The following is a 13484-nucleotide window of genomic DNA, read 5'->3' on the forward strand; positions in this document are numbered from 1 at the left end:
TCGCCAAATCAATGTCTGATCATCCTCATAAAATGTGACAACATTAGCCACATATCCAAGATGTAGTATGATTTTTTTCAGAATTTTATCTCAAAAATTGAATTTTTTAAAATATGTTTAATTCTGTCCTCTGAAACCAACACTTCATACAGAGAAAACTACATTACCCACAATCCAACGCAAGCTCCACGAATCTGAGACATCGCTGTTGGCAACCCTACCCCACCCCCGCAGAGGATTACAATGACTAAATCGATTGATTGGCAACTGACTGAGTACACAGCTGCTGAAGTTAATGTTCAATTATGAAAAAAAAGCTAACAAAACCTGTAACCCACATTTTTCAATCAATTAACACTAAAGTTGCTACACTGGATCTTCAAACTGTCATTCACAAACTCATTGACCAGATTATTGAATTATCAAAATTGAGCTTACAATGCATCAAAATGTTTTACTTATTATTATTATTCTCCATCTTCCACTGAAGTCTAACTTCCTGTGGTCAAAAAATCACCAAAATTTGCACATAGCTCCAGTACTATACCCAAAGTCCTCAACCTGCATTGTAGGTCAATAAAGCTGAAGGTGGCGCTACAGCAACAGTCTAAAGTTTAAAACTTTAAAAAATCATAACAAATCAGCCATAGGTGCCATCACAGTAAAACCACCACGTGAATGTAGGCCCAAGTGAGACAAAACTTTCATACACTCTGACCTTGCAGGAATTTTGATTATTATTATTATTCTCCATCTTCCACTGAAGTCTAACTTCCCGTGGACAAAAAATCACCAAGATTTGCACATAGCTCCAGTAGTATACCCAAAGTCCTCAACCTGCATTGTAGGTCAATAAACCTGAAGGTGGCGCTACAGCAACAGTCTAAAGTTTAAAACTTAAAAAAATCATAACAAATCAGCCATAGGTGCTATCACTGTAAAACCACCACGTGAATGTAGGCCCAAGTGAGACAAAACTTTCATACGCTTTGACCTTGCAGGAATTTTGAAGTCCATCACTCTGATTTCTTCATAAACTGTAAAACCTATCAAACCTATCTCCTCCCACATTTTTAGTTCAATTGACACCAAAATTGATCTACTGTATCTTCAGACTGTCCTTACCAAACGATCCTCACAGATTTTTGAAATCTGAAAAATTGAGCCCACAGCACATCAAAAAGTTTTACTGTTAACAGTTCTGTATATAGTTCCTATTTATTCTCGCCAAATCAATGGCTGATCATCCTCATAAAAAGTGACAACATTAGCCACATATCCAAGATGTAGTATGATTTTTTTTTAGAATTTTATCTCAAAAATTGAATTTTTTAAAATATGTTTAATTCTGTCCTCTGAAACCAACACTTCATACAGAGAAAACTACGTTACCCATAATCCAACACAAGCTCCACGAATCGGAGACATCGCTGTTGGCAACCCTACCCAACCCCCGCCGAGGATTACAATGACTAAATCGATTGATTGGCAACTGACTGAGTACACAGCTGCTGAAGTTAATGTTCAATTATGAAGAAAAGCAAACAAAACCTGTAAAAATGTATAAACATATCTCATCCAACATTTTTCAATCAATTAACACCAAACTTGCTACACTGGATCTTCAGACTGTAATTCACAAACTCATTGACCATTGTTGAATTATCAAAATCGAGCTTACAACGCATCAAAATGTTTTACAAATGTTTTACGATACGAATGTACAAAATGAACATTGGAATGTCAACTTTCTTGTTGTCCTATTCTCTCGCTTATTGCTCCTAAACTTGTCGGAAATTGCCTGGCCCCGCCTCATCGCTGCGAAGCAGCTTTAATTTTGTTGTTGTTGTTTTAGGCTTAGCCTAGCCTAATGTGTGGCTGAACAGCCAGTCAGCCCCGTTGTGATTTCAGATTATTTTCAATCTCACACACCGTTCCTTCATGAATCACGAGGGTAGCCTACCTACACCGAAACCAATTCAATTGGGTGATAAGTGATATATATTATAGTGATATAAAAACATACATGTTCCAATAAAATGCCACATCAGAGGCCACAAAGTAAACATCATCTCATCACTTAGGAGAGTTGGCTGAAATAAAAGGTTGCTCCCTGTCCTTTGACATTCGCTACCAGCAAACAGACAGCTATTTGCATGTCAATGTAAACCAGTGGGGGTTGGGGAGGGCTACAAGGTATGGCTTGGTTAGGGCATGCTGTGGCTGAGGAGATAGATGAGATCATGGAGGACTTCAGCATCCAAGAGAAGGTTGTGGCAGCCACAGTTGACAATGCCTCCAACATGGATGTTGCTATAAAGAAGCTCCACCTTGTCAAATTTGGGTGTATATATATATAAATGAAATAGCATAGAAAAGTTAGTTAAAATAGCCAAATTCATCTATAATCAAAGCCTAAAATACAATTATGTAAAAAACATTTTTTAGTAAATTGTTGTTTTTCACTTTACTTTCCCCAAATGTAATACTGGGATGTAATAATACTGAATAATGACTACACACCACATAAACCTTCATGGAATGTCTGGAAATAAAAAGACCAAGGAAACAGGTTCTCTTTCTCCAAACGTATCATTTACTTGTAATTTTTCACTGGAATGAACAAACAAACAATGGACTTGTTACTCCATAAATTAATAAAATCAATAAATAAACCATCTCATGAGTGTATCAAGCTATGAACAAGATATCTGATAGCAAAGCCGGTGGTCTTGAACGCATCTCAGCAGAACCAACTGGAAACTGGCGTGGATAACGTGGCTGGTGTGTGCTTCTCTTTTCTGAAAAATACAAAACAGAGAAACAACATTAATGATAAATTAGATTTATAAAGCGCTTTTCAATACACCCAAGGACGCTTTACAAGAACAGAGAAGACCAATGAGACAAAACAACAGGCAGGACTAACAACACAGGGTAAGCTAACCGAGTAGGTAAACTGGCCAACTAAGGCCTGGGCCTCGGCACGCGCGCACACACACACACACACACACACACACACACACACACATACTCTAGTAGAGCACTGGCAAAACAGACATTCACTGGCAAATTAAACATGCATTGTTGGATAGAAAGATGTATATTTTGCAGGACGTAAATCATTAGGCCTACTTTAGATTTGGTTTTGACTGAAACAAGAAGTTGGCTCACTTTGGAGAAGCACAGCCGCGCCTAGGCCGGATTCATAGTCGACGCAAACTACATAAGCAAGGCCACGCAAGATGTAGTGCGCACCAATGATGTTTCCATGACGACGGCTGTAAACAGGAGTAGACCGGCTTGAGATGTAAACAAGACGTAAACATGGAGATGTTACAACGCCTGTTGCTCATAGCACTAGTGCTTATTTATGTCTCTTGTCCTCTTATTTCGGTTATTAAAGTTATAATATTTCAGTTATTCAGTCCCTCATCACCTTTGCGCTAGCTCGATAGCTAGCTCGATAGCTAGCTCGCACTCCACTGGAGAGCCAAGTAAACAAACAGTGCGCCCCACAATGCACAGCGCATCTGACTACGGGGTCTTTTTAGGTCAAACATCCGAGAACGGGCAGTTTCACACAACTGGAGCGCCCTAGAAATCGGTTGCGACCCATGGATGTAGGTTGTGACCGCTCCGAAAACACCTCTTCAGGAGGGTCTCGGAGTGGCTGTTTTAGTGCACACTTGTCTGCGATTGTTGTCTTCACACAGGCCCATACAGAGCGCTCTCGGGCCCAAAGCTCGTTTGGTGCGCACAAAACTATATGTGTGAAACCACCCTAAGTTACTCCCTTTACGCACAAATATAATGAGCGGATATTTATTCTTGATAAGTTCATGAGGTAACTTACAGTAGGATTGATAATTTTATGTGCATAAACAGTGGCTAAGCATAAAACATAAACAAACAGAGCTAGCTAACATACAGTGCTAACATAAACAGTGCTAGCTAACATAAGCAGTCGGCAACATTACAGTAACATCAACATTACGGGTAAGAATGGGCTAACGTTAGCGAAGCTAGCCAAACTTACATCATCGACGAGATCCAAATTGTTGTCACGTCTCCAAATCCCCCCAAGCTCCTCTTCTGATGAAGACAGCCTCTAAAACCTCAGCACATCTCCTGTTTTTTGTTTGTTTGCTCATTTTATCTTCTCCGGTAGCCTAAATTCATTCAGGTAACGTTAGCCCAGCCGGATTCAAAACATCCTCCCTAGTTGTTTGCAAACCACATGGCCCAGGTTTATCCAATGGGGGGCTCTGTTGATAGAAAGTGGTGAATAATGTGGATGGTCATTGGTTTATTATGTCTGAGACTGATAGACAGCTGAATCCATGGGGAAAGCTCCAACCAATGGATTCAGAGAAGGCGGCGTATGATGCCTTCAGGAACCAATCATAAACGCTGTAAATCTCAAGACACGAAACAGACGTCTTATACACAAAACAACGGTGTAAAATTTTGTATATGATTTCTGTGCGTGTTGATATGGCTGAAAAATCTATAAGAACGTACGACGCCCGCGCCACCGCGGGCGCAGACTCCAGAGGGATAAAGCACAGTTCTTTTTACTCACACCAATGCTCCTATATAATTATAATTATATTATACTCCCAGTTATATTATATATTTGCTTTGTCCAGATTGCCAGTTGAACAAAAACGACCCAAGTGCCAAGTGCAACATTGTAACATATTATTCCCTGAACCAATGCAAACGATCTAGAGGGTTGAATAGCCTGCACCCCTAGTAATTTTGCATTCATTCAATAGCCTACATAAGCATTCACATCCATAAACATAAGGCTGTGTTTTCAAGACATTTACAGCATTTCAAAATTCAACATTTGCATCATAGACTATTGAGTGCTATTCGTTTGAAGACATTTGACCTGTGTTGAGCTGATAGCATACGTTTTGAGATTAAACATAGTTTTATCTAAATGAGCCATTGTGTGAGTGTAACCTTTTGCATTCATTGTTGAAGTCACATATAGTCTACCACAAAAATATTATTGCTGTGCACATTCTTATATCAATATGTAAGGATGGATTATTCATTCAACCTTGATTCCTATAAAAAAAAAACTTATTGATGAACCTAGGCGACATCTGCTGGGAGAAAGTAGCATTGCAGCCTAAAAGTCAGGTAAAAAAAGATGGCTGACCGGCTTTTAGCCAGAATACACTAAAAAAATGACCAAACTACCTTTTCCTGGTGGGATTTCGAAATTTCAAAAACACTGACACGTAAAACGCACATATCTAGGAAAAGTCATGAAAGCAGGGCGCTGTAACTTGAACGGTTGCAGAGAATTATTTTTTAATGTAGTTGCATGGGTCACCTTGACCCACCCTCAGCTATTCTAGTGTTAATGCACATTGCGGTATTTCTGCCATGATGCCCGTGCTGCTCGCTGTCTGGCTGGCAGCTGTGGTCCAACGAGCACATCAGTGGGAATCTTGTTGGCGCGCTGCGCGCAATTTCTATTACTAGCCTAATTCTTTCTTTTTTTTTAAAGCTATTTTGTAAAACTGATGAGGAGGCGAGGGGTGATTGTAATCACGCCTGTAATCCCCGTTACTATGGAAATGTAACTGTAATCTGAATTACATATTTTAAATTGTACTGTAACGGATTACAGTTACTGTTTTTTTGTAATCTGATTACGTAACGGCGTTACATGTAATCGGTTACTCCCCAACCCTGGTAGTCTGACACCTTTGTTTTTTGTTTTGGTTACAGGATGAGCAAAAACAAGCTCCAGCATACTGTGAGGATTTGCAGCTCTCCCTTGGCCCCTCCATACCAGCCAGCAAGAAGATCACTATGCACTACAGCTTTGATTTTGCACAACAGGTGAGAATACGTTCATCCTATGATGAGTGTGTTGTGATGTAGTAGGGTTAGGGTTACAGGTGTGTTTTTGATTTTCAATGAATCTCATCTTTTACTTTTCTTCCTATTTTTTCCTTTGTCCAAGGTCCACTTCCTTTCTGACCCTCTTCAGCCAGGACCCATTTACTTTTTGACTCTGCGCACGTGTGGCATTTTTGGTGTCTGCTGTGAGGGAATGCCGAAGCAGCAATGCAGTCATCAACTACGTGCATCATTTCTTCAACAACTATGGAGTTGGAGAAACACACGTGGACCTACATTGTGACAACTGCTGTGGACAAAACAAGAAGAATTTTGTGCTGTGGTACTGTGCTTGGCGGACCATGCACAAGCTTCACCTGAAACCCTACTTCCGGGCACTCCCACAGATTACGAGTTACCAGCACTTCAGGTAATTATCATGCATTAGCTAGTCTATTTAATCAACACATTATGGTACTATTTTATCTATATGGAGTGCCAGTACTGTGGGCAATAGTTTAATGTACTTTCTTCCTTCTATTCTATTGCAGTTTTGATGCTGAGAGACCTGGCATGGTTGTGGCCAGAGAACACCGTGATGCACCGGCAGTCGAGTTTCAGCTGCTGCGCAAGCCTGATGTCCTGCCCCCCAGAGAAGGTCTTCTTGTGCAAGCCCCACCCGGACTGGACATGGCCAGACAGACGTATCTCTTTGACAAGATCAGAGAGTTCTGTTCTGATGAGGGACGAGACGTCACATGTCCCCCGCCAAACTCCACAGCAGCTCAGAACAAGACTGTCCGCTTTTAGATTCACTGCAGATCATCAGGACGGACAGCACTGCAGGAGAAAGGCCACAGCCTTTTCCTGTTTGTATACTGAAGTGTTGCTTGTTCTCTTGCACAGACTTGCCCACACTTGCACAGACTGCATTGTCAGAATATTGAATACTGAGCTGAGTACTGTTGTTATTACCTTGAGTATTGAGCTGGGGACTGTTATTACTTTGTTGTACACTTGATCACAATGAACACTGCACCTTGTCTATACAACAGACAACTGACTGTACAATTTAACACTTAGACTGTTGCCTTTTTTTGTACACTTTACTACTTATGCTTGTACTTTATATCATGTATGTGACAATAAAGAACGTTAAATTTGAACTTCATCTTATATTGTGTTGTGAATGCAGTTGAGAACAAGATTAATACTGACTCAAAGAGTGTGGGGTCATCAGTGAGAGAGCACCCCACTTGGCAGCCACTCTCAGCTAATACCCCAAGTTGACAGCCACTCTGACAGATAATGACAGATCGTCCAGTGGGGGAGTGGCTGGGGGTGGGGTTACCAGGCTATTGTTCACGCCCATTACCTGGCAGTCAGAGGTGTGAACATGTTGGAGAACTTTGGAGGAGGATTTTTCAGCTAAGTTGATTTGGCAGTACTAGCATTCAAATAAGCATATCTTCTTCAACTATGTTCAGATTTCAATGTATGAGACCTCATTTGAAAGCTTACAATCTGCACTTTCATAATCTGTAAAAAACTGAAAAATGACCTTTGCCTAGTTGAGGACCAAATTACCAGCGGCGGTCACATATATTAAGTTGTTATAAAACTAAAAACTCTGATAAGGGCGCAGAAAAAGTATTTTACCTATGCAAACAATGCGCAAAATAACAATTGTGTAGGGCAGGGGCTTTGATGTGTCTGTTTAAGAGTTAAAGTATAAAAATGCTAAATCAGTAAAAGAACCGTTTCATGAAACTTAAGAATTTAATGGTCAATCAATATCGGACGAGAAAATGCCAGGTGCATCCAGCTGTGTGTCGAATGTGCATGTTTTTGTTCAATAAAAATGTCACTATAAAGTAACAGATGAGAAAAAAGATACCAGATTAGAGGAATGATTGAGCAAGCGTCTGGCCAGGAGCCGGTTTGTTATCTCCCGGATGATTGATTGATGATTGATTATTGGAATAAGTGATAGATACCCTTTAGGAATGAATGTGACATGAAAGAACATGGAAGTTTGGGCCGCAGTGGGCCGCTGGCTTGGTGCCAGGTCAGGATTATCCCGCCCTCGTGTTCGGTATAAATTTTAAATGAAAAACCTTGGCTATAACTTCTTGGTCCTTTCGAAGGGTTAATTGCAAGACCTTAAGGGATCGCTGGCTGCGAAGTAATGGGAGTAATAATACGATTCTGGGAAAAATAAGAATGTATTACATGTAAGGCGCTGATTTCAGGATAAAACAGGGAGTTACAGCTATATATTAAACAAAGGTAGTACAGGAACAGTACAAAATTGACAGTATAACCACAAGCCCTAGGTAGGGGGATTGGGCACCCCTGGACCTAGGGCTTAACAGACGGGAGCGGAACCGCAAGGTCCCGAGGGCACGCTAAATCGTTATATAGTGCTGGGGAGAAGACTGAAGGCCCCCGTGTCTAGTGAAGTATGAATTAACATACTGCTCTGGTACCGTCTAGTCAGCACCGTGTCGCTGTTAAGGGTGGTTGGCACGGTGTGGTACGATGATGACAGTCCACACCTAGCAGAGGGGCGTGATAGACGACCTCTGTGAATAGGCAAGGCTGGTGAAAATGGTCAAAGTTCTAATATCCATAGCCAAGTGGAATTAGGATCAGACCGTCAGTTCTGAGCTGGGTGACTAGCAATCACTACAGTGTCCGGGATCGCTATCGACTGGGTCACCGGCCGGTCGGGTCGCAGATGGCAGTAAGACCACCGCCGCACTTGGCTCAATGTACAGTCAGGCCACTACAAGCCAAAAGCGAATGTGTTAGTAGGCAAGTAGTGCTTCTGTGATCGGTGGGCTTTGAAAAGAAGACACTGGGAAGCGGAAGGTTGAGTGCTCAATCTGGGGGAGCCTGGGCTGAGGCCTCCATCGCATTGGGTCGAGCGAATACTACATGATACCGTAAGAAATGTTATCTCCAATGTAGAAAAATATTTCTATTGACATACAATCTAATAAATGACTGAATTAACTTGTGAGGTGCTCTGGAGCCAAGGTCCGTTCTACGATGGGATTGTATTGTCCATTGTGGCCTGGCGTCCGAGAGCTGGAGACTAACCATCATGACTACACTGAAGAAAGAGAGGATCAGGTGAGCTTTGAGTGAGTAGCTAATTAACCAAGTAACACGCTTAACCTGACTGGAATTTACTATTAAAAAGTAATAGGGGAAGCCTAGGGACTATAGTGACGACTAGTGACTATTAGCATATCCCTGATGGAAAGGTAGGCACTGACTATTATTTGAGTTATAGGGAAAGCAAGAAGCAGTAATCAAGTGAACTATTTAAACTCAGCAGTATAGGATGGACTGAAAGGAAAACTTATAGTGTGTACATGAGGGCAAGGAAGAGAGAGTAAATTCCATTTGCTAAATTATATTCTAGACTAAACATCCCAAGCAAGAGACTCATTGGAAGTCTAGTGCCCTGCAGGGGAAGAAATTAGTAATATTTTATTTTCAGTAAAGTCATTTAGCGAAGAGAATTATAAAATCATTTTTTAATAAAAACATTGTCCCAATTAGTGTTTGCTCTTAGCCAGTGTAGTGTAAAAGAGCAGGGCAAGCAATTGTTTAGTATAATTTATATTTTTATTAGGAAATAGATGTAAAATATTAGAAATAAGTATAGAATATTTTTTATAATGATAGGGATAGTTTTTATAAGCTTAATTTCTGCTAGAATAATTTATATTTTTGAAGTATTTATTTGAACTGTCCAAATCATAATCATTCTATTTTTATTCACTATTATCACCATGAAACCATGAGAGAGAGGTACGTGGAGAGAAAATCAATGGCTATATGATAAATTGAACAAATTGTTATATTACACTGTTGTTGTACACTTGTGCTATTGAATAAGGAATTTGTTAATCTGTTGTTAAAGTCTCTGTGTGCAGCAGAAGTAAATTTGGAACCAGACCAGTCATGCAGCAATGGAGGTCAGGATACCATCATGAACCGTCTGTATGGTAATTAAGACTCAAGCGCAATCAATTATCATCATTATCATTACCATTGAGATTGTTGTATTTTTACTTTCATCTTAGCGCTGTACTAACAAAGTACTATACTGTGGTGTTAATTTGTGTTTTGAATTAATCCAGAGGAACCAGAGCAACATGGCAGAACCAAAACAGAGCAACACACCAATGCCCAGACAAGTGTTGAGCACACATGCGGAAATTGTCCTGGAAGAAAGGGAACTAGATCCCATGACAGCCTGCATTTACCACTGTGTGAAAGACAAGTGTGATTGTTGACCAATGTTGTCTCTCTCTCCATTACAGAGAGGGGGTGGGGTCAAGACAGTAGTGAATGGAGACAGGCCACAGCTACAGGAAGCAGGTAGAGTAGAGAGCGTCAGAAATTATTGACTGTTCATTGTTCTGTGAAATTTCATCATACCCCAAAGGCCAGGTGTGACCATGAGACATGCTGATGTCATATTTTATTTTCAGTAAAGTCATTTAGCGAAGAGAATTATAAAATAATTTTTTAATAAAAACATTGTCCCAATTAGTGTTTGCTCTTAGCCAGTGTAGTGTAAAAGAGCAGGGCAAGCAATTGTTTAGTATAATTTATATTTTTATTAGGAAATAGATGTAAAATATTAGAAATAAGTATAGAATATTTTTTATAATGATAGGGATAGTTTTTATAAGCTTAATTTCTGCTAGAATAATTTATATTTTTGAAGTATTTATTTGAACTGTCCAAATCATAATCATTCTATTTTTATTCACTATTATCACCATGAAACCATGAGAGAGAGGTACGTGGAGAGAAAATCAATGGCTATATGATAAATTGAATAAATTGTTATATTACACTGTTGTTGTACACTTGTGCTATTGAATAAGGAATTTGTTAATCTGTTGTTAAAGTCTGTGTGCAGCAGAAGTAAATTTGGAACCAGACCAGTCGCGCAGCAATGGAGGTCAGGATACCATCATGAACCGTCTGTATGGTAATTAAGACTCAAGCGCAATCAATTATCATCATTATCATTACCATTGAGATTGTTGTATTTTTACTTTCATCTTAGCGCTGTACTAACAAAGTACTATACTGTGGTGTTAATTTGTGTTTTGAATTAATCCAGAGGAACCAGAGCAACATGGCAGAACCAAAACAGAGCAACACACCAATGCCCAGACAAGTGTTGAGCACACATGCGGAAATTGTCCTGGAAGAAAGGAAACTAGATCCCATGACAGCCTGCATTTACCGCTGTGTGAAAGACAAGTGTGATTGTTGACCAATGTTGTCTCTCTACAGAGAGGGGGCGGGGTCAAGACAGTAGTGAATGGAGACAGGCCACAGCTACAGGAAGCAGGTAGAGTAGAGAGCGTCAGAAATGATTGACTGTTCATTGTTCTGTGAAATTTCATCATACCCCAAAGGCCAGGTGTGACCATGAGACATGCTGAGGTCATCGCCCAAAAGAATGTGTACCCCAACGAGGCTGGCGTCAGACGGGGGAGGTGATTGACGGGTGAGCCCGGCGGCTGGACTGTGAGGTTCCGGCGGCTGGACGATAGGGTTCCGAAAGGAGGTCTATAGTTCAGGTGCGTGGAACATGGAATGTGATGCCGCAAGGGGCAAGGAGAAAGGAGAAAGGCGCCTTACCCCCAGCCAGATCTCAGGGAGGGACACAAAGGGAAGGCCAATCTAGGGTTTAGAAAGAACAGTGAAGATAGATAGCTCTTAAAAACATCAGGAGAATGGACAATAATTCTGCTATGAGTGATCAATGCTTTATGCTCAACTAAGTAATGAAATTATTGATTGTAGTCCCCTACATGATAGATTTAGGTCAAACATGTCATTAAGTGTCCACTGAATTATTGATATCATAATTCCTTGTCCAGGGGGGGATTGGGTTACTTTTGGTTTGATTTTGGCAAGGTTTAGTTAAACTCAAGTTAAAATGTGACAGCGGCTGGTGATTTGGTCCGCAACTCGGCAAACCCCGAAATGCGCTAGAGGGCAAAATAAATCAAAAAACGTTTTTTTTCGTTTTTTGTTTTTTTTTGTATTACCAAAGTTGAAGTTGTGAAGAACCCACTTACTATAACAGACAACAGTTTTAGGTTCACGAAATACGTATAATTAGTCTGCAAACTAAGCTTGTTTTTAGCTGATTTCGAGCCGGGTTTGGGGGCGGGCAGATCGATTAGCATGATTTGGTTTCATTGGCTATTGCTTCCGGGTTCTCCGCCCCCCACCCTTCACCAACACGCCGGCTTTGTTTATTCAGTCCCCAGTTAAACCATGGATGCTACAGCTTTTGCTAAAGAGAAGATGGGGATGGCATCCAGGACATGGAAAGAGTTTTAAGAGCAGCTAAAACTCCAGCAGAGCAGGACTCGTTCGTACACGGAGTTTTATTCTTGATGACCTGTGATACAGAGATGACTGTATCAGCAAAGCATGTTGCTACCAAGCGACGAACGACGTACCAGATTCACACCACCGCCAAGCATTCTGCTTTGCTTTGGGGTAAGCTGATCTTTATACTATCTGTGCTGTTTACATTACATTAACGTTAGTCGTTTAGCAGAAGCTCCTTTCTAAACAAGTGACTAAGTCTAGCTAGCATAACAAAGGCACTAGCACTAACAAAGGCTAGCTAGCTAACGTTAGCTAACATGCTAGTTAGCTGAGCTAGCCCTTTGTTCCTAAACTACCCAGCTAGTCTATTTAATCAACACATTCTGGTACTATTTATCTATATGGACTGCCAGTACTGTGGGCAATAGTTGAATGTACTTTCTTCCTTCTATTCTATTGCAGTTTTGATGCTGAGAGACCTGGCATGGTTGTGGCCAGAGAACACCGTGATGCACCGGCAGTCGAGTTTCAGCTGCTGCGCAAGCCTGATGTCCTGCCCCCCAGAGAAGGTCTTCTTGTGCAAGCCCCTACCGGACTGGACATGGCCAGACAGACGTATCTCTTTGACAAGATCAGAGAGTTCTGCTCTGATGAGGGACGAGACGTCACATGTCCCCCGCCAAACTCCACAGCAGCTCAGAACAAGACTGTCCGCTTGTAGATTCACTGCAGATCATCAGGACGGACAGCACTGCAGGAGAAAGGCCACAGCCTTTTCCTTTTTTACAGACTGCATTGTTAGAATATTGAATACTGAGCTGAGTACTGTTGTTATTACCTTGAGTATTGAGCTGGGGACTGTTATTACTTTGTTGTACACTTGATCACAATGAACACTATGCACCTTGTCTATAAAACAGACAACTGACTGTACACTTTAACACTTAGACTGTTGCCTTTTTTTGTACACTTAACTACTTATGCTTGTACTTTATATCATGTATGTGACAATAAAGAACGTTAAATTTGAACTTCATCTTATATTGTTCTTAACTGCATTCACAACACAAGATTAATACTGACTCAAAGAGTGTGGGGCAGGCCTGCAGGCCTGCTGGCCGAACCTATTGTAACTGATGGGATGTGATGTCCCACGATATATAAAGTGGAGAAAACTGATGTGAATGCTAGCTTTTCAGCTTTAGCTTTTAGCTTTAGCTTAGCATGTT

This window comes from Borostomias antarcticus (genome assembly GCF_949987555.1).
Source record: "Borostomias antarcticus genome assembly, chromosome: 8".
NCBI classification, from domain to species: domain Eukaryota; kingdom Metazoa; phylum Chordata; class Actinopteri; order Stomiiformes; family Stomiidae; genus Borostomias; species Borostomias antarcticus.